The sequence below is a fragment of the Furipterus horrens genome, unplaced genomic scaffold (genome assembly GCF_987537825.1).
Source record: "Furipterus horrens unplaced genomic scaffold, mFurHor1.1.pri manual_scaffold_15, whole genome shotgun sequence".
Classification (NCBI taxonomy): Eukaryota; Metazoa; Chordata; class Mammalia; order Chiroptera; family Furipteridae; genus Furipterus; species Furipterus horrens.
This window is the reverse complement of record NW_028327185.1, coordinates 14718126-14737756: the sequence shown is the minus strand read 5'-3', so window position 1 is coordinate 14737756 and position 19631 is coordinate 14718126. Positions and strand designations below refer to the sequence as shown.

The following is a 19631-nucleotide window of genomic DNA, read 5'->3' as shown; positions in this document are numbered from 1 at the left end:
TCCTTCTGTGCTCACCACACCCCCCTGGAAAAGGGAAGAGGCTTCTGTGTGGCCCACTGTCACTTGGCTGTGATCTCTGCCACGACATCAATCTTAGCATCCTGTGTAGGAAAGCAGCCAAGTATGGGGGATGTGAGCTCAGGTTTGGGACCTGAACACATGGAGGCTTGAACCCTGTTTCCACCAGTAATATGTTGAGAGTTCTTGGACATATTCACCTTGCCGAGTCTCTGTATCCTGATTTGAAAAGCCAGCCTAGTTCATAGGATTAGGTGAGGGTTAAATCAGATGATGAACAAAAACCAATCAGCAGAGTATGTGCCATTCGGCAAGCTCTCAGTAAATGCAGGTTAACATGGTTACTATCATTAACATAAGTTATCTACATGTTTGTTTGTTTTTTCACTAGACTGTGAAAGTGAATCCTTAATAGTGCCTACCTTAGTCCTGGCACACAGTAGGTTCTCAATGCTTGAAAATAAATGGCTGTGATTGTCCTCAGTGTCAGTTACAGGACATATGTCATTTGCATAGGACTATGTTATCATAAAAGCTTATACTACCTTAGAGACCAGACCACTCTTTTTTAATGCCCTTACTTGTCCTGCAATGGCCCAGTCTCGACCTGTCATTCAAGTGTAATGATTAACACACTTTCTTTCACTCTGAAAAATATTCTGTTTTGGACCATAAATTTGGTGGTCATCTTAGTTTTGAGAGGAGTCTCATCAGCTTCGTTCCCAGAAATTACATTCTTCGTTCTGCACAGCAATACCACATTTGACATTACGTGAGGCCATCAATCAGTTGCTGCATGGAGGTGAAGTTTTCATACCCAGAACATGCTCAGTGAATCACTGATAAAAAATTAAATGGGTGAAAACTGAGTCATTCTTTATTCTTTTATATTCTTGAAATAAAATGGGGAAGACTATTGGGCAGGAGCCTAAGAAGATAGAAAAATTAAACCGAGAAACTTTCTGCCATTTAGAATGACAGGTGGGATAACCCTATGTGGGTAGAACATTGAAGAGTTTATTAATAAATCCAAAACAAAATTTGATGGCAAGACTAAAGAAAAAAAACCCAAGTTAAAGTTATATAAGCTCTTTTACCTCATATCTACCTACAAGTAATATTTTCAGGAAATCTTACAGTGAAATTTAAAGAAAAAAATCTAGTTCAGCGTCTTTCCTTTTTCTCCTCCTCCTCCTTCTCCCCTTCTTCTCCTCCTCCTTCTTCTTCTAGCTGCAGACAATATGGCACACTGATCTAGCCCTCAGCAAAATGATAAAATAGATGTTTTCTTTATTACCTCTCAGGCTCCTTTTCTTAACTTGTCTGGCTCTCCTGGTATTGTGCTCCTATCCCCGCCCCATGTACCCTCTTTTCCTGTGCCCCCATGCCCTGTGCACCTGCACCCCAGCCTTGGTAACCCAGGGCCCTTGGCTAAGACTTCAAATATCCCATCAGTATTTTTCTTTCCAACTCATACTCCAAATTATGAAATAGAAGGTGTTATCCCCTATTAAGGGAATTTCAGGCACCAGAAGACCCATTGGTAAGGCAATCTGGGGATGAGGATGGTGTCTTAGGACACATCTGGAGGCAACATATTTAGTGGATGGAAAACATGGGCTTTGGAGTCAGGCCGAGTTGGGTCTGAATTCTGACTTCTTGCTTTGGCAGAATGGCTTTGGGTGTTCATTTGTATGAAAGGGATAACAAGTTGCTTTAAAAATTAAGTATGACTTTTTGTGAAACACCTAGTAATGCGCCCAGGTTATGAGTGAGAGCTTTGGAGGTCAAGAGAAGGCCTCAGTTTTGCTCAAAGGGAAATAACTTGACTCTCAGGCTTCTGGAGAAAAGAGATAATAAAGATTTCTCAGAACTGTGATTAAGGCTTGCATGCATGTAAAAAGACTCACTCCAGTACTTGGAATGTAGTAAATCCTAAATAAGGCATGGCTACTAATACAATAGTTCCTCCTTATCCGTGGCTTTGTTTTACGCACTTTTAGTTATCTGTGGTCAACCACAGTCTGAAAATATGAAATGGAAAATTCCAGAAATAAACAATTCATAAGTTTTAAATTGTGTGTTGTTCTGAGCAGTGTGATGACATCTCAAACCATTCCAACTCCATCCTGCCTGGGATGTGACTCATCCCTTTGTCCAGCGTATCTGTGCCCTACAGTATGGTATAATGAGATATTTTGAGAGAAAGCGAGAGAGAGAGAGAGAGAGAGAGAGAGAGAGAGAGAGAGAGAGATAATAGTCACCTAACTTTTGTTAGAGTATAGAGTCATATTATTATACTGTATCATTAGTTGTTGTTTATCTCTTACTGTGCTTAATTTATAAATTAAACTTCATCACAGGTATATATGTAGAGGAAACATAGTATATAGGGAGGATTTGGTATTCTCTGTGGTTTCCAGCACCCACTGGGGATCTTGGAACAAATCCCCCTTACGCAATAAGTATAATTAGGTCATTCTGCCATGGTATGGCTTAGTGAATGATAGACGTTATTTTTGTTGTCATTAGTATTGTGACATTGGCATTCTGATTTCATTTGGGACAGGGAAAGCCTCTTTGGTTAAACATAAGGTAGAATCCTGAATCTAATCAATCATTTTATATAATAATACTTATTTTGTAGGGAAAACTTAGTGCATGTTTGAGTGCTCCATTATATTTTTCCAGAAGAAAGCTAAGGAAATACAAACCTGGAGAAAAATCACTTAACCTTTCCTTCCCCCAGTTACCACTTAACAAACATCGACTGTGTGCATGCACCCGATGTAACACAGTGACTGAATCTATTTTTAACGCCATCTCAGCTGTGGAGAACAGTTTACAGGACTCCAGGTAAGCCTCTGTTATGAAATAGGATTCCAGTTTAGCTGCCTCTGGTCACGTAGATGTACCCAACCTTACGCCCTGATAGAAAAACAAACACTGGTTATCTCCTTGTGCGCACTTGGGGGAGAAGAAAAAAGCAGAAAAATATCTGACCTTTTGATGTTCACTTTTTCCATCCTATGCTCTGGCCAGTGCACAAGTAAATAAAGGCTGGAAACTCTAAGCCTGTCTGCCCTTCTTGCTCCCAAACTCAAATTCAGCCGACAGCAGATAGGAAACCAGAAACAAAGAATGTCTACCCTACTGAGGCACGTCTCCTTCTTCAGTACATGTTTTTCCAAAGAGCTACACCTGAGTGTGACTTCTTTGGATTCTACTAATCCTTTTTTAGGATTACGGTTATGACCCTTTCAGAAAAAGCCAGGAAGGAGACCTCTGGTCTCTGGTGTGCAGCACACCCAGAAGCCAGAGCGTTCAGAGAGCAGCGTGCCAAAGGCGCCTCCCGAAGCCCAGGCGGGCACACCGGCTGGAGAGTTCAGATGCCACAAACTTTATGCATTGATTCAGACTGCCCGGAACCAGGAAGAAGGGGCATAGATGATCCATTGTGCTGTCACAAGGGCAACAATAAAACAAAACCGCTAAGCAGATGACGTGTGAAAGTTGTAAAGTGCTGAGCATAACGAACACACCACCTCTTCCAGGACAGCGTGTGCCGAACGACCGCCCCCACCCCGCCTCGGCAAAGCCAGTGATTCACGGTGCCCGGTTCCCGTTTGACTTCACTCCGAAGTAGCCCTTGCGATTGAACTCTGTTGTTTCTTCTCGGGGACTGGGAGCTAGCTGCTGGCTATATCTTAGTCTTTTTTAATATTTCCAATGCATGGCACATTGTCAATACTCAGGAAGTATCTACTGAATATATCTAAATAAAAATTCTGACAAAGTAAAGCTAAACATTTAAGCCGGTGGCCAATTTGTTAGCATTATCTGTGACTTTATTCTATTTAAACAACTACAGATCCTTACTTTCAAATCCACATGCTCTAAGTTCTTCTTTTTGTATGCACTCCCGTAACATTTTAAATACACCTATTCTATGCCAGCTCCTGAGAAGGTTTACACAGATGGGGGGAAAATATCTTTTCTCCTCCTTTAGTGAGATTATTGAGACTGTGTAATGAACCATAGTCTATATACTCAGAAGCCGCCCTAATAAATATTTTTAGGTTTATTTGATAGTTCTGGCTGTCACTTGAAACAGAAAATCAGTTAAGCACCATAGCAGTTAATATTGACTAAACAGCTCCAAACCTCAATTGGCTGGTGTTTTAATCATATGGAGACGATCTGAATTTTACCGCCATCAAGAACCAACAGGAATAGCTAATGCAAGAATTAGGAATGCATATCAATTTTCACAGTGCAGATTGGTAATCATGAAAGCACACTCTCTTGTTGTCAGTAGAGGGGCTTCCTGGTAGCCAAACTGTTGTTCTGGTGTGGTGAGTCTGAGGTGGTCCCCGGCCTCTCTGCCTTTGATCTTTGTGAGTTTCTGAAGGGGTGGGATTTTGCATGCTACGCTGATAATGTGGGAAAATGTACAATCACTCTAAAAGGAAATTTTTCTATTAGTCTACGAATAATCATTTATAGCAAAACCACCTGACGAAACATGGGTGTGCATATCCCCCTTAGGAAAACCAAAGGTATTTTTACACCAGAGGATGATTTCCTTGCTGTTGTACAGCTCCCCATGGTGCGTGTTCAGACATCGGTCATTGGCAATGCTGTCTCATTCGACCCCAGGCACAGAGTTCACAATTTTTGCTCCAAATTTGGATGAAAACTTTTTATTAGGAGTTCCTTGTCATACCTTTTGCAGTTCAATTACTCAAGGTCAATGGTAGGTAAACTCAAATAGAGTAGGATGGCAAACGAAAGTGAAATAGGCATGGAATGTGGCTTTTCTGTCGTGGTCACACCCTGCTTGATCTCTGTCCAGCTCCTGGAGGCAAACATCTGCTTGGCTTTGCAAGGAACAATACTTCCCCCACAACGGTCCATCTGTCCCTGACGCATATTGCTGTATGAGAGCATCACGGATAAGGACTGCTGCACCTCATTCATTCATCTACTCATTCATTCATTCATTCCCTAGAGGGTAAGTGAGGGAGGTGCCTACTATTTATTAGGGAGTCTGTCCCACATGGACGTCTGGATGTATGCATGTCTGGTTCCAGAAATAAAAGGTGAGTGTAGGCAGCAGGGCACTGGGCTAACATGACCTGGCTAAAGACCAGCAGAAAGTCCTCCCCTGACAAACAGAATGGGGCAGTTCTGGATAGACTCTGACATAAACCCCTTTCTTCCACTGAACCCTGTCCAGGAGATACATTTGTTGGTTAAAGTAATTCTAAGCATGACCAAATAAACCAGTCCAACTAACTGGGGCATTTGGACTAGTAAAGGCACTAGTGTTGGAGATGGGGAAAACCTCACTATACAGCGTATATATGTATCACAAAGAAGATCCACCCTTGGTCCAAACAGAGGGAAGGGAAAGTCACGGCTGTTGCTTCAGGAAGACAGAATGCACCATAGCACTTGGGAACCTGGGAATGAGCATCAAAGACTACTTTTCTGTTCCTCTTACTTTATGCCATTTTCCATTTATTCGTCTCTTGAGCTGAAGGCAATGTTGGACTTCTAAAATGTCTGGGACTATTTTAATGGGTCTCAGCCCTGGGAAGTTCAAACTCCGCAGTTCAAATATTTAGTAGTGCAGAAAGCAGGAGAAAAATTCATTCAAACTAAACAACAACAAACTCAACTGCATTTATATAAAATCCTTCCACTGTCTCTCCCCAAAGCAAAATGACTTCTCCCCAACCTTTGAACATAGCCTGTAGGGTGTACCTTGGACTTTTGTGAAATCTATCTTACAACACTTCATGTACTGTTGACTCGGCCTAATTCTGAAGGGTCACTGGGGATGGGACCATGGTGTAGTAGAAAGAGGGATAGACAGGGAACCAGGAAACCTGGGTTCTAGGTCTACTTTCACAACTAACTGGCTTGTAGTCTCTAAAACTCTATGAGTTCGAAGCCATTAAATACATCACAGATGTCATCGGGTACAGAAAACAGGAAGGAAGGTATGACTAGTGACCCACTGTGTGACTTGCCCAGGCCTTCCTGGAGCATTGAGTTTTTCATTAGAAGTATCGTCTCCAACACCAAGGGCACCTGATTTGTCCACATCTTCACCAATTCTGCAAGATTCAATCTTGTGTCCCTATTGTTGACATGCCTGTCTTGTCTTCCCCAGTAGCTACAAGATCCTTGAAAATACGATCCACCTTTTGATGTTCTGCCATTTTCTAGCTCTAGCTCCATAAATATTTGTCAAATGAATCAATGATTCTGTTAAGAGTGTTTAGCTCTTCCTCCAAATAATAATTATTTTCATTAAAAAAAAGTTAAAATCCAAACCCCTTAACTGAGTTATCTCAGTACACAAAATTGAATGTGAACCCCAGTTCCAAAGTATACACAATACTGAATTGTTCTTTTACCAAACATTCTCATTCTAAAGATCTTTGTTTTTTTGCCCAATCCACTGATATCAAAATTCTGCCAAAAAAAGTTAGTAATAGTTGTATTTTTGTGCCAGGGTTAAAAGCATTCTATTATGTAATTGTTAAAACAATACTATACAATTTTAGATGAGGATGATGCTAATAGTCCTACACAATATCCAGGTTTATCTGACTCCAAAGTTTATGCTCCAAACCTAGTGCACACAGCTTCTGTGTTTTATTATTCAACTAACACAATCCACTTGGATTCTTATCTCTCTGAGTCTCTGATATGAAACCTAAACCAATGAGATGCAATAGAACCGAACTTACTGAAGGAAAAGGCAGTGTTTTAGAACTTTGTGGTAGTGAATTTTATTTTGCATTCTTTTTTTAAGTGTATTTTATTGATTATGTTGTTACAATAATTCCATTTTTTCCCCTTTGCTCCCCTCTGCCCAGCACCAACCCTCCCCCAACAATGCCCCCCCAAGTCCATGCCCATGGGTCGTACATACAAGTTCTCTGGCTTCACACTTTCATATATTCTTCTTCTTCTTTTATAATTAATTAATTAATCAATTAATTAACTATTTTAACAATAAAAAATAACAATCCCCCCCGCTCTCAGACTTAAGACCCTTTATAATCTTGTAAAGGACAATGGGCGAAGGTCTCGTGCTCCTGTAGCTGCTTCAAGCTGGACATGGTCATCGTCCTACCTACCCTTGGGTCCAGAAATCCCTAATAAGAGTGGGGGTGCGGAGGGGAGGGTGGCCTTCCCACGTGGGGAAGGATCGTGCAGACTCCAGGTCGGTTGGCTGTCCCCAGACAACGGCGTGCTTGGTTTAAGGCTTACTTAATGCCTTAATGGCTCTGTGAACTTAGGAAATTTACTGAAGCTTGATAAGCCTTTGGTCTTTGTTTGTAAAATGTGCACAATAGTACTTACTTCAAGAAATTGTTATAAAAACTCTACAAAATCTTGGAGGTTCAACTATCTGGAATGCATAGTAAGTGCACAATAAATCCTTCTTTGTGCCCCTCTAAACTCTCCCTTCCAGCACAAGCAATGCCTTCCAGAATAAGTTTCATAACCAGAGAAGAATGAAGGACACCCTTGCAGGAACCCTAACAAGGGAACCTTCGCTCCTCCTCAGCTAAGTCCCAAATAAAATACTTTACCTCCCTAGAAACTACCAGAGCCTGCCAAGGTCCCAGCAATCCTGCAAGCTCTCTGCTGTCAACACTTGCATTGAGTCGAATGGGGAAGAGGTGGCCACTTTACCGTTAACAGGATTCTTTCTGAGGTTTTTGTTTGGTTATTCAGTGGCCAAGAATTTAATAGTATGACATAGGACTGATGTTCTCCCTGAGCCCATTCTGCAAAGACACTAACAGAGTAAAATCAAAAGTATTTGTTCTCATTTTCTTCCTTAATTTGTTTTTAAAATGGGGCCATTGATTCTGCACCAATGACTCTACAGGGGCATTTATTCACTGATTAATTCATTTGCCAAATATTAAGCATCTTGTATGAGAAACATTAAGATGAAAATAATCATGGTCCCTTGATTATCTCACAGTACAGCAGCAGAAGAAAAAAAGAACGTGGAAAGAGAATTCCAATGCAGCAGGAAACAGTGATTAGGAATCCCAAGAAGAAAAGAAGATAGGCTCTGAGTTTTCAGAGTACCAGCAGACCTGATCATCCCATTCACTCATCTAACAAGTAATTACTGATGTGTGAGACCATCCCAGTTACAAACACAAAGATATGCGGCATGAATTATGCCCCGGGGAACTCTTCCCTTTTTAAGGAAACCAGGTGGCTCAAACCCTCACATGTACAAGTTAAGGAAAGCGGTGTATTTTTCCTCAACTGTTTGTCTCAACCATACAATGCCTCAGTGTGAGGGGGTAGCATCTAGGCCCAGCTCCATGTCTGAGTGTCTGACGTATGACTCTCCGCAGCTGAATCCCATCAGGCACACTCACCCTTAACTGCCCCCCGCCCCACCCCACCCCCCCGCCCAATACAAGCTTTCTTGATTCACAAGGTGGGCCATTTTATTTGCAGCAACTTCAGGTGATAGAAAGATCACCATCTAATGTGAGGTCTGTCCAGAAGGATCGATCGATGTAATGTCAAAAATGGAGACATTTATTGAAGAAGATACAAAATACAAGAAAAACTGTACATAGGACAATGACACCTCAGTCCTCTTCAAAGTAGGCACCTTGGGACCTCACATGGTTCTCCCAGTTGCCATCAGATGCCTCAGCGATGGTCTGAAATCTGTTCCCTTTCGAAGGTGATTTTAGTTTTGGGAAAAGCCAGAAGTCACAGGGCACCAAATCTGGGCTGTAGCGGGGCTGAGTCACCTGGGTGATTTGATGTTTCACAAAAAACCTCTGCAAAAGACGTGATGCACGAGCGGGTGCATTGTCGTAATGAAGCTGCCAATCACCAGGTGCCCACAGCTGCGGTCTTCTGAATCATCCAAATAGTTTCCGTGGGGGAATATTTAAGCTTAACATAAAATGTGATGCATATTCATTGCTCTATTTGCTCAGTTATTTGAATGTGACGGCCACACAGTACACAGGCTCACTCAATGGCATCTACCGCCCCCACTGACTAGTTCAGTGAAGTCATCATTATTCACACATGTGCATTCTGGGTCTTTGTCCTTGGCTGCCAGGTTACATAAATGTTGTGCAAACCATTCTCATTATATTAACAATGGCTGGACTTTTTCCGCACAGACCTCATAAGCCAAGTTTACCACCCTATAGAGTGGGATTTTTTTTTTTTTTTCACATTCCCAGGAACCCTTTGGCCTAATGAAGCTTAGGATCTCATTCTCAGAAAAAAATGTTTCTGAATTCAGAATTATGTAACATATCATAGGAAACTATATACAACATGTATATATACATATAAAAAACAAATAGGAATATATCTCTTAATATATTTGAAAACAAAAGTATAATATAGAATTATACAGTCTTCTTTGTAACATAATAATAAGAAGAAGATCTAGAAGTAGGTATAATAACTACCATAATTTTGAAGTAGTGACCCATGTAAATGATATTTTGAGACATCTGTATCAACTGTAATGTGATATGAAAATAGCTCTGATTTCTATTGGTGACAAAGCCACAATTCTGCTAATACTACGGTGGTTTGTTGCTCACATTCATGACTAAAGGAAATGTAAAATTTCAGTCACAAAGTCATCAAAGTAAAGATGCAATTTTTTTTCCATCTAAATTGATAGATTCCCCTGAATTCTCATAGGCTCTCCCAAGGTAAAAACAAACAAACAAACTTCTGTTACAGAGACTTTTTAAAATCTGCTTTTGCAACCACATAGAGGTGCAATTTTCAAACCTTTTTCATCTCATGGCACACAAACTAATTACTAAAATTCTACAATACACCCAAAATTACATTTTTTTTTTTACCAATCTCACAAGAAAAATAGGTATAATTTTGATCCATTCACACTGGATGGCTATTGCTGTGTTGGCTGTTGCCATTTTTTAAAATTTGACAATCTGAGGAAAAAGATGTCAATTATTATTATTATTATTGCCCTACCCAGTGTGGCTCAGTAGGCTGGGCATTGTATTGCAGACAGAAGGGTCTCCAGTTTGATTCCCTGTCAGGGCACATGCAGGTACCCGGAAGGGGGCAAGTACATCAATGTTTCTCTTGCACCTCGATGTCTCCCTCCCTCTCTCTCCTTCCCTTCTCCTTTCCCTGAAAATAAATAAATGAAATCTTTTTAAAAAATGTAATTAATTTGATTTTCTAAAAATGACATTTTGGTTTTCTTATTGAAGCGATCATTTTAAACAGGGATGTGTAACACAAGGGACCAGTAACGCAAGGCTAAAAGAAAAGCATCTTTCCAGGACAGATGACTGAATTTCTCCTCTGTTTAACTTATGCAAGGTATGTGCCTCTCAGCAGATAAGCACAGTGTCTGACCTTAGCTCTGAACTAGCTACATCTAAGTGACATGCAGTTGGATCTTGATAAAGGCAGCATTAATGAAGCACCAATTCTGTGCTGGGAATTGTTTTCTTAAGTGAAAAAGAAATGGACTCTCTCCTAAAGAGAACTAAACTTTAGTGAAAGATATAAACATATTACAAAAATAATTATACAAGGAAGACTAAAGCCATGCTATACTGGAGGGGGAAAACACCAGAAATGATGGGAAGAAAGGATCTGTACTATTATAATGACTTACGTTGTCAAGTGGTTATGTCAACAAGACAAAAGTAATATAGATTTCCAGAGCATCCTGTATTGTAATACTCAGCAAACACCTTCATTACTAAGTTATTCTTGGTCTTTCCCACCAGTTCTCAGCTCTTCGCTCTCACACACTACAACCTTGCACAGTGCCCTGAACACAGTATCTTCTCAGCACATATTTATGAATAAACGAATGAAGGCAAACAAATATGGGAAAGGTGGAAGGAAGTTCTGCAACTTGCTTGGCCGTGTGACGTTTTGAAAGCTCTTAATCTCTCTAAGCCTTTGGTGTCTCTAAAATGGGGGTAACAATAATAATATTAGGAATTTTATAAAATTAGATGGTACCTATAGGGTTTAGCAAATAGTCATTCTTCAAGCAAGTCAACTATCACCACAGAAGGAAGCACGTGGAACCGATGTTTAAGGCTGGAGTGAAATTCGATGAACTACTTCCGTCTGCTCCCGGGAGAGAGGGAACTCCAGGGATTGTAGACTGTCCCTGAGGTCACACTTCAAGTGTGAAAAACAGGAACAGGTGCAAACCCAGATCTGTTAACCTCTTAGGTTATTAAGTTTTCATTAAACCAGATAACTCTCCTCTAAGTCAAAAAGTCTGCTCCCTCTGAAGTTTACATTCTCTGAGTTCACAGAAGGGAGCTATCTTAGGTATTTTTTCCATATTATTTGCAGTTCGAAGTCTTGGCTATGTACGTCTGAAGCTCCCCATTCCTGTATTGCTCCAAATATTTCATAAGGAACGATGAAGCGGAGGGATGTCTTGCAGGCTAGATAATGTGGCCCTGAGACATGAGCACATCTTTAGCAGAATGCTAACATGACACAGGTCTATTTTTCTCTTAAGTAGCAGGCTTTAGGGTGAATATTTTTCATGTTTATATCCTACCACATGAGGTATCCCTAAGGATCTGAACCTAAATCAAGTAATAATCAATCAAGATTATTTCCATACATGTAATTGCATTCATTTAGTGAAAGAGTGACATAGAAATATGTTTTTTTTTGCACATGTAATTATACAGGAATTAAAAGCAACTATGTATATGAAAGTATAATATAAAGAGCCATACTAGTAATAATAACCATAATATATTATTGTTATTGTTGCTGCTGCTGTTGTTATATTATAGGAAGAAGCTCACTAAATATCTATTGAATCATGCTTGTATCAATCAATTGTTATCAAATGTTACAACCGACTCTATTAAACCGTAAAACTTGCAGAAAATAAACTCCCAGGGTTGTGGTAAGATTAAATTAGAAAATATGCATGCATATGTCTAGTATAATCTAGCATGTTAAGGATTCAACAAATGTTACATGAGTCTTAATTTTTTAAATAATTAATAAGGGAAAACGAAATATTACTTAAAAATCTGATGAAATTTAGATTCTCAGCAAAAGCACATGGCAGGGAATCTCATTAGAGAGCGGCTCGATTTTTATTAACTATGAGGATGATATCTCATATCTATCAACTTGCCCCAAATGCTGCTGCTATAATTAGAAAGTGTACTGCATGACCCAGGGTTTGTGATATTATTGCAGAAAAGCAGCGTGAGGTGGCCAGTTTCCATAGATGATAAGATTAGCTTCCTAGTCACAGCTGTAGGGCCAGGTTGAATAATATTTTTAATGCAGACAATGTTTGCACTAGACAAAGTCAACTTAGCATTTCACCCGAGCTAGTCAAGGGTCCCTCTGCTCAATGCATTCTCTTTCCTACCCTCTCCCACTGTTTAAATAAATTATAGGAGAAAATAATTTTAGCTCACAACGGCTACTAATCCATAGCATAAAAGTCATGTTTGGGAATATTTGTGTTCTTGGCATCACAGCCTTCAAAAACTCTCCTTCAAGAGAATTTTTCCATAATCCATACGTTTCCTTTGCTTCCAATTCCCTTGTGTTCATAATTCAGAAATGTTTTCTTAGTGTAACGTACCATCAAGGATGTCTTCTTATGAGGGCCATCGTATCTGCTGAATACTATGATTTACTTACTCTGCTTCGCCTCTCAACAGGTTAAGGCCTTCAAAGAGAATTCCCCATCAGCCATGAGGTTTCTTTATTGGAAAGCAATCTAGAAAAGGGATATGGAACCTAGAGCTTATCTGGGAAGTACCACATTAAAAACTGAAAAACAACAGGGGAGATCCTTGGTCTTCGACTTTGGGGGTGCATTTTATTATCCCCCCCCATCTCAGCCTCTAGGATTTATTTCTCCCTCTCTTGTTAGCTTAGCACTTGCTCATAGAGTACTGTGCCTCCTTCCATGGTGGCCCTGGATGAATCGTCCCCACGTACCCAGGCTTTCCAGCACCAGGGCACTACAGAGTGCCAGGCAGTAAACAGCACAGCAGAGGCTCATCTGGCTGAGAATGGCAGGAAACACCACCTCCCTTTTCTCCCAGACTCCAAGAAATCTTTACTTTGTCCTTGAAAAAACTCTTTGCTTAGATTCAAGGACATCACCTCTCCTAGCGGAGTAAGAGTGGAGCCACAGAGAAGTGGCGATCCGAGTATCTAGGCCTCATTCGTGCGCACGGACTCCCGAACCCTCGGTGGGCAGGCCCTGGTCCTTCCAGGATCCGCGGGCCCGGGAGCCTCAGAATCAGTCTTTCCTAACACAGCTGTCATGACCCCTACTGTCCCCAAGGTACCCATCCCCAGACCAATGTCCCTTCTGCCTTTTCCTCTCTGAGCTTTTTTCCCCAGGATACTTTTACTCTGGGACTCTTAGACATTTTCAAAGCCTCTCTCTGCACTTTCTTCTGGGGCCCTCCTGATTAGTAGTGACTTGTGTGGCACTTGAGTCAAAGGTGGCAAAGAGACAGGATGTCCTGAGGGTAGAATCACTAACCTAGCTAAATCAGGATTAATCATACAGAAATATCACTGCCAGTCGCAGGTAGCCCACTTTGAGAGTGATTCTTTCTCTCCTCTATGCATGTTTATAGTGTGACTTTAGAACAGGACTACTCTATGATGGCAGCAACAGGGCCAGAAAACACCTTACTAAAAACGGTTGGGCTAGGTCTATGATGGACTAGATCTGAGCATCTCTGAACCTCTGGGAGATAGATGTATAATTCTTCTCTTCCAGCACATGTGTCAGATCCTTGATACCTCTGAGAAGCTATTCCAGCTCTTCTGCCAGGATTCTGGAGGTATTACTGACCGTCAGTGTACACAATGTGTCCTTGTGGCCCGGAACTTATACTTGAGACAGGCTGAAAATGAAAACTAGGTCTGTTCATGATGTGGCTCATAAACATTTTCCCTGGAGAACCAACTCAAGAACCCCATTCTTTCTTTTCTATGAATCCTGCTTCCCTTTCTCCCAGCCAATTCCAGACGGAGCCAAGATATAAAGACTGCTTGAGTGGCCCTGCCCAGGTAGCTCAGTGGCTTAGAGCATCATCCCAATACACCAAGGTGGTGGGCTTAACTTCCAGTCAGGGCACATACAACAATCAACCAATGAATGCCTCAGTAAGTGGAACAACAAATTGAGGTTTCTCTGTCTCTCTCCCCCTCTCCTCCTTCCTTTCCGCTCTAGAATAAATTTAAAAATAAAATAAAATAAAGACTGCTTGAGGAGCTTCAAAGAGCGAAGACAATTAAAAGAAAGGGAAATTGAGTTCTGTTAAAAATGCTGATTTCCTTATTTTGCCAGGCCATGCCATGTTTGGAGGTAAAAATAAAAACGAAGCTTTCTGAATGGTGTGTCCCTTAATAAGACCGCAGACTCTGCTTCCAAAGTGGGGAAGGTGCATCAAGTTAGGGAGGCATTTTTGTAGCCATTTGGATATTGACGTCTTCCCCCTGGTCAAGAGGAGGCATCCCTTTTCAGAGTTTGCATACTGCCCTCTCCTGGCCTGTACTTACAGGTCTGTTAGCAGCACCTCCAATGAATTCACTTTCACCCCACACCTGCGTGAGATCTGTGTGTATGCGTGAGAATTTGTATAAAATACTCACAAAACCTCCCCGTAAGTTTATGCTTGGCGCTTATTTGAGGAAGTAAACTCTTATTCCTTTGGCTCCTGGGTTTATGTTTAAGGATGCCAATCTTTATATCTTCTCACTTCATATGCTTGTCATTTCTTCCTGTCACTGTTTATTTTCTTAATGTCCCATGGCTCGGGGACTCTGCTTTGCCAAGTGGTATGCTGCACCCCAGCTGGGCCTTGTGGCTCAGCGGGCCAATCAGAGACGCCTTCCCAACTAGAGGTGGTGGCAATAGGAAATATCTGTATTTAGATGCATGGTTTGAGCACCCTATTTTAGTCTGACATGTGATCAAAATTAATTCTACACATCAAAGGCCAGTGTGTCCAATGTATACAAAAACAAAAACAAAAAACAAACAAACAAAAAAAACCCAACAGGACACTGTGGTAGAAATAGCTGTGCACACATAGAAGCTGATGGCACCAGAGGGTTAACTTATAATTGCGAACTTTCCCTTTCAAATCAATATGTCTCCTTTACTGGCTCTTTGTGTGGCTTGTTTCAAGCTCAGTACTGGGCATACTTCCCCAATTGAAATAATTTGTTATTTTTCTCCTAAATAATTAAAGGCCCCTGACACTGAGGAAATGCCTGCCACACCTGAGGACAACTGGGCTGGTCCGGTCTTTCCCTGCGCCTGTGTCTCTGTCATCTCTCACTGTGTGTCTTTGACCCAGGCTGGCCGATCCTTTCAACATCAGTGAGAACTTGGTGCCCAGACTCCAAGTCTAATTCCATTCCTTTGCTTTAGAAGAAGAGGGCTCAGGAAGAGGTGCTCACTTTAAAGAGATTTAAAGGCATGTACCTTGTTCAGATGTTACCAGACTTATAACTTGAGGGTGTCTAAAGCTCTGGCTGGCTGCACTGAGATCCCAGGGAAGGAATGTTTGATTTCCTCTCTCAATGAAGAATGATAGCACAAAACAATGAGTAATCAAAGCATTGTTTATAATTATCTTCAGAAATCCATTGATGTCTCTCAGTCCATACAAAGTGTATACATTCAGTCTCTCATTCACTCAGTTGTTACCAACATGCCCAACATGGTTTTAGAGTTGGAATGGTAAGAGGGAAATGGGTCTCCATGTACTTTAGATATTATATTTATAGAAAACTGACAAACGTTTACAGTGAAACAAAGCTACCCTTTAAACTACAAACAGAATTTAGTTGGTTCAAATAATTTGTATTTACTTGAATAGGTAAATTCTTTGTATCAATTCCTTGTGGTGTTAAAAGAGAAAAATATTCATCTATAAAATCAAAATGCTCTCTCCTAAATATAGTATTTAGTTGCCATATCTATTCTTTGAGATGCTTTCAAAAACACCTTGTTCAATCATTCAGATCTGGGGATGGGCAAAAATATAGACAGTTTATATTATTTGTATTACTCTATGGTATAGCTAAGCATGAATTTCCCTTAATGACAAAGAGAACATGTTCATCCGATTAAAAACAGAGCAATGTAAATTCTCCACTGTGATATGTAAAACAAATACCTTTCTTAAAACTTTCTTATCTTTCTTGGTGAGGCACATGTCCCGGGTAAGCACCACCCAGGAAACCAGGGATGACTGAATGTGGGCTTGATTGTGAGTAATCAGTGGATGGTGTGCATATGACCTACTCTGAATCCACTGACAGGATGCTCTTTAGACTTAAAATAACATATTCTATTGCTCCCGCACCTGCTGCTGTGTCATGCTCTTGTTGAACTTGAATCCCAACCTGTGTATGTTCCCCAGAAGAAAAGCTCTTTCTACAAGAAATTCAGAGCAGTTTGACACCTGTACTTGAGGATGGCCTAAAGCAAGGTTAATTTTTTACCTGAGTCTTCATTCAGTCCCCTCTGGCTTTTCCAAGGGAAAGGCTGAACTCATTAAGCAATGTTAATTTAATCACAAGTAATCAACAGGGGGAGAAGTTACATAACCGCCTTCAAAATTCAAAACCAAACATGGTAAAATCTCAGGAAATAGATAAAAAACAAACAAAAATGGTGTCTCAAAAATACAAGGAATCAAGAAAGGGAAAGAAAGAAACGGCCAGAAGTCTACCAAGTTTAGGATCAAATAAAAAGCAACCCCAGCACTAACGTTTCCTTCCAGGTAGATTTATGACAGGCTTCCAATTCATGACTCTCCCGTGTAGTGATACACGAGGTCCTGGAACTCATCCAGACTGCCGGTGCAAAATTCCAACTGCATTTTCAACTCCTAAGGCAATGTAAGAATCAACCAGGTACACAACCAGAGTCCCTGACAATTACATGTAAACAATCTCTCTCCCTTCTCCCCTCTTCTCCTTCAACCAGAGTATAGTGATCCAGTGATATTTCACTCGTGGGTCTAGTCCACCCTGGCCTTAGGCTTTAAAGATCAAAACCGTGCCCCAGTCCACGGTCATTCCCATGCTGATGGCCAGGACATTCACCTGGCAGGTAGGTGGGAAATGTTCAAAGCTGCTTTCTAACAATCCCATGGCATTTGCCTTGTTATAGGTCGTAACTATAAAGGAGGTCACCAAGAGGAAAAATGGATAGCATGCAGGTATTGAGGTTATTTTTTTTTTAAAGCTCACAGTCAAGTTTGAAGCTCCTTGCTTTACACCCACGGGTAATTCAAAAGGTGAATGAACCTTGCAGCCCCCAGAGGCAGGCAAACAGCCTTAATTATCTAGCGCGACTCTGGCGACACATTCACTCAGCACTTCCCATTCGGACGGGCAATGGAACCATGTCAATTACTCGGAAGTGTCTCGTGAAGGTAGAAATCGGAAACCGTGCCGGGATCGGGATCGGATTAGTCGCGGCAAGCTCGTACCTGCAATGACGTGACGGAAGCCTCTGCCTCGGGTCCCCGCTCTCTGTCGCTCCCCGTCCCTCTTCCTGCGGGTGCTGCGGTCCAGCGAGAGCCGGACCCTGGCAGAAGCGCAGAAGCGCCGCGCGCTGGCGTGTGCAGCCCGGGGCGGTCGGCGGCAGCGCCTGCAGAGGCAACCGAGCCGCAGACTCAGCTGTGACTCCTCTCTCGGCGCTGCACGGGGATATTATCACAGTCTGGGATTTCTATTGGCTCTGAACACCAAACAAATCACACCAGCCACCCCCCCTTCTCCGTTTCACTCAGCGCTTGTTTCTCATCTAACCCACAAACATCGCAGCCACACACACTTCAGTCGCTTGCAATGTTTCTCTTTTCCTCCTTCCAGTCTGTGGATTTACAACCTTGTGGTCAGCTGTAACCCCCCCCCTTTTTAAAAAAAAAAGCAGACTTCCAATCCAAAACTACTTGTTTATGTAGAGAAATTCTCCATCCCCCAAATCCGCAAAAACCGCTCATTTGCCTCAGATCTTCTTCCTCCTTTTGTTGATGGGTTTGAATGTGAAGAATGTACAAAGCATGTGTGTGATACGTCTGCATTCTCTCTCCATGGCTCTGTCTATCCCCCCTCCCTCTCCTCCTATTGTTTTTGAATAACTGAGGCCAGTGAAATTAAAAGCAAGCTGAGCCTTATAACCTAAGTTAGAGCTCAACTAATAAAATCTTGAATGAATTCCGTGGAAAACACTCATTGCCTGGGTTTGTTCTCTGTTCCAGCTTGTACATTGGTTGTTGTAGTCCTATTTTTGTTTATTGAATGCAGAGGTCTCTAATGCAATTCAGACTCTTCAGCATCCGCAGAAGGTGGAACAATGATGTCACACCTATCCTTGTGCTGTGTGGGCTCCGGGTATGATGTCAGAAGGCTCCCATGAGGCCTGTGAGATTCTTTGCATCATTTTTATTTTTATTTTATTTTTATTTTTTGGTCTTCTCCCCACTGATAATCTGAAGACTGAGACTCTCTGAATGTCATTCACTAGCCAAAGAAGACTAATCATGTTTCCTGGGTTAAAATTTTTAATCTGTGTATGTCAATAGAGATAAGCCTTTGGACCCTCAGAGAAAGAGCCCAGGAAAAATCTTCCATTCTGCAAACTTGGCTGGGAAGATGGGAATAAAATAACATTTCCCCATGTTTTATAAAACACATCCTTCTTTAGTCTTTTCCCCCAAAATCATTTTCACTGGTGCCTATGAAAATTTTAACAGTTATTCTTGACAAGAACTCATTGCTTCTGAAATCACTGATCTCTATTTTGATTTTTGACTTGAAAAAAAATTCCCCAATATTATCCCTTTTGTATGCTATTTAGTATTTGATATTCTGGTTCCAGTTCAACTCATCATACATTCTGTTACAAAAATCACAGGACACAAATAATTAGTTTCTGAAATTTATTATCACCAAACAGACTACCTGCTTGCTTTTCTTACTTGGGCACATTCCAGGAATTCTGAAATGAAACCTATTTTCAGAATGGGCCCACCTGAAATCAACTGAAATTGATAAAAATACAAAACAAAACCACATTTGGCTGTTGGTTTCTGCCAACACAATCCCACTTCAAATGGCATATCCTTATTATTTTAACAACTCCAATCCATCCCCTCTCTTTAGGTAGGCAGTTAAAAAAATAACTTGGTCATAAATTCTTGAATGTGTAGAGTGCATTTCCTCTAAAGGTCTCAACAGTCTTAGAAAGAAAGGATACATGGGTTTTTCAGGTAGAGAAACAGAGTTGGAGAATGATAAAGTGACTTGCCTGAGGTTATGTACGTAGATAGCAAACAGACCTGGGAGGTTGGAGGACCCTTTTCCTTCTTATCTTTTTTGAGATTACCTTCCTATACAAGCTATTCAACTAAAAAAAAAAAAAAAAAAAGTGGTGTTAATACAAGCAGATTCTGATTTCTGCATACGTTTGCAGAGACCTCATAGTTCATGGAATCATCTGACCAAATTGATAAATATTCATTTTACAC

At 41.1% G+C, this 19631-nt stretch overlaps 1 protein-coding gene across 1 annotated transcript in view; it reads right to left on the bottom strand.

Annotated features, from left to right (window-relative positions):
• GREM2 (gremlin 2, DAN family BMP antagonist) overlaps window positions 1–17792 on the bottom strand; it is a 106668-nt gene extending 88876 nt beyond the window's left edge. Inside the window, exon 1 of the mRNA XM_090263261.1 lies at window positions 17589–17792. The gene's annotated coding sequence lies outside the window, so the exon portion shown is untranslated. The remainder of the gene's footprint in view (window positions 1–17588) is intronic.
• Between the last annotated feature and the right edge of the window lie 1839 nt (window positions 17793–19631).